The sequence below is a fragment of the Buceros rhinoceros genome, unplaced genomic scaffold (assembly GCF_000710305.1).
Source record: "Buceros rhinoceros silvestris isolate BGI_N320 unplaced genomic scaffold, ASM71030v1 scaffold40281, whole genome shotgun sequence".
In the NCBI taxonomy this organism is placed as follows: Eukaryota; Metazoa; Chordata; class Aves; order Bucerotiformes; family Bucerotidae; genus Buceros; species Buceros rhinoceros.
In genome coordinates, this window is record NW_010395533.1 from 5,844 (window position 1) to 8,761 (window position 2,918).

Sequence of the window (2,918 nt, forward strand, 5' to 3'; positions counted from 1 at the left end):
AGGTAACAGAACCTGACACTCTGCAGGTTATTACGCAAACCAGTTATCACAGGGCTTCACCAGCATGAGGCAAGTAGAAACCAGAGCAGGCCATGGACCGAGAGCGTGCCTCACCAACCTCTCTACTAGAGCAGTTTTGTACGACCAACAGCGAACAGACACCCCAGCTTTACCCACTGGCTCCCTTGCTTTTTGGATTTGGCCTTTCCCCCAAAGAGCCTCAAAGCTTTCCATTAATCCATCTTAGACTGGGAATAATAACATTTATCTCGGGGGGAGAGGCAAATTTTAACAGTATTAATGTAGCTCACAACTGGGGAACCAAACCAGACATGACAGCACTTGAAAAAACCTGCTTCCAAAATCTCACCGTTTGAAGATGCAAGAGACTTGAAGCCAAAGACTTTTCAACCTGCAGATGAATATTCTCATACTGGCTCAATTTCTTAACACCTCCCGCTCGATGAGTGAGATCTCGCTGACTTCTAATTCAGCGGCTTGCCTAACCCACACATTGGTACGGCAATGTAGGCATCTGGTACCTACATCACCGGAAAACACAGAGACCCCTCATTTGTGCACCACAGGCACTGCAACATCTTGTTCTTCCCAATGCGAGCGGCAGATACACACCACGTAACATTTTACTCTTAAGCTCCCACACTTTGGAGGTTTTATCCTCCTCAACAGCACGTTTACTTAAGTGAAGACACTAGTCTAACCTACAAACCTCATCATGGCCACAAGTGCCAGCCCAGCACAGGAATCAAAAGCTTAACCAGTGATGTAAATGAGGTTGTGGTCGCTCATAGAAGTGCCCTTCAATGCGGTTGATTTATACTGGGGAACCCATCACTTCCTCTCGAGGATGATGAGTCTGAGCTGTCTTCCAGGCTCATAATCTAGTTTTGAGATGTCAGAGGTGTTGGAGGTGTGACACCTCAGATGAATTCCCAGAACACATCAGACCCAGAAATTTTTCAGAATGTATTTGGTTTCAAAAGCTGTTTAAGCCCATACAAATAAATTTTGATGCCTCAAAAACACCCGTGCTCCCCTTGTAATTTTATTACCACCAAAAATGCCTATGACAATTCAATTTCCTTTCCTGAAGGAAAATAACTGAAAGAAGAAACAAAAGATTTCTTCCTTATTTTACAAGTTTTCCTCTCAAGCCTCACGGATGGATTTTTCTGGGAAGTGACTCAGTATTTTCATATAAGCAACTGAACAGGGCATAAATTTGGAGAACCTACCAATAACCAAAACCTTCTTCCCCTTCCCCTGCAGTGTGAATATGACAAAAGGTCAAGTGAATATGAAACTCCAGACAAGTCATTTTAAGCTATAAAAGCAAGACACAGCAACCAGTTTTGCAAAACACCAAGTCTATATTTACATCAACATGTAATAATATAGTCAACTAAAGTGAAATACATCATAAATTAAATGAGTAATGTGTGCCTACTGCTTGACAACTTCCGGTTCCGACAATTAAAATAAAACAAATGGAATGAAATAAATACATAAACAAAAGAAAAAAAATCAACAATTTGTACCTCTATATATGCACTGTTATTTCCAAAGAAACATACAAAACCAGTAGTATCCCAATAGTTAATACTGATGGGCAAAGTGTATTCTGGAGTACAGGGCTGTGCTGCCCTGAAAGAGAGTCTTCATGTCTGCTTTTTCATTCCAACTCCAAGATGACTACCAAAAAATTCTTTGAGGGAAACTGTACCAATATGAATGGAGATTAAAAACAAACAAGTCTTAGGTCTGTTTGGTGAAACGTCTTAAAAACCAGCCCTGTACGTCTGAATCACAGAAGCCTGCAGGGTACACAGATGATAGTTACAGCATGCACTCTATAAGACTCATTGAAAGATCACGCAAAAAAATAGATTAACCATTTTCCAAGTGAATTCATCTTCAAAAATAGGCTATAAAAGTGCAAAACTAGGAAAACAAAAATCTAGATTATGTACATATGGCTCAGCTTATGAACAGGAAAGAAGGTAAATAGTGTACAATTTCCTGATACACAGCACTTCATTACATCGCCAGTTTAGAGAGACATTAAAAATAGGTCCCATATACAGGGACTAAGACATACAACTGGAACATCTCAAGTTGCATAAGGAAAAACCAAGAGTTTCTAGGTTTTGTGATTTTACATTTGCTGTATGAGGAAAGAGAGCAAAATGAACAGTGCAAAATTTTTCTCTTTTTTTTACTAAAATATATGGAAGTCAAAGCCAGGTACAGAAGAAATTACCTCTTAACTACGGGCTTTATGAGAAGCAACTAGGAACGCATGTCAAAAATATGCCACAATTCTGCTTTACTGGCTGGTAACTGGCCATGTTCCCTTTAGAAAAATTAAACTGCATGTGCATTAGAAAAAACTCTTGTTGTCTTCACAAAAAAATAAAAGGAGATATTCTCCCATTTACAAGTTATTTCTCGCTTACTTTAAACACCCAGCAGATGCTAAAAGTCGACATCAAGAAGCTTCCAAGCACAGTCAAGCAGGCTATGCCATAGCCACGTCCCTTTTGAAGTCTGTAGATCCCATATTCATATTGCAGAAGTCAGTCTGTCTGTGACTTTACAGTTTGGACAAAGGTGCAAAGTAGTCTTCCTCTAAATGTGACTGTATTGAGTTTAGTACAAAACTAAACATTTGAAACATTTAGACTAGTATCGTTTCTCGTGCAAGTCCTGGGTATTTTCTGCTGTAAAAGTCTGTATGTTGGTAGAGATGTTTGTTCAAGCGGCTTGTCTGAAGAACAGCAACCAATGCCAAGAGGAGAATCCAACCGTATTTCAGGAACGCCACACTGAAATCCCAATGTCAAGTACTGCCTCATCCTTGCATTTAAAAAACACGCTGGAAATGATCCCAGGGAAAG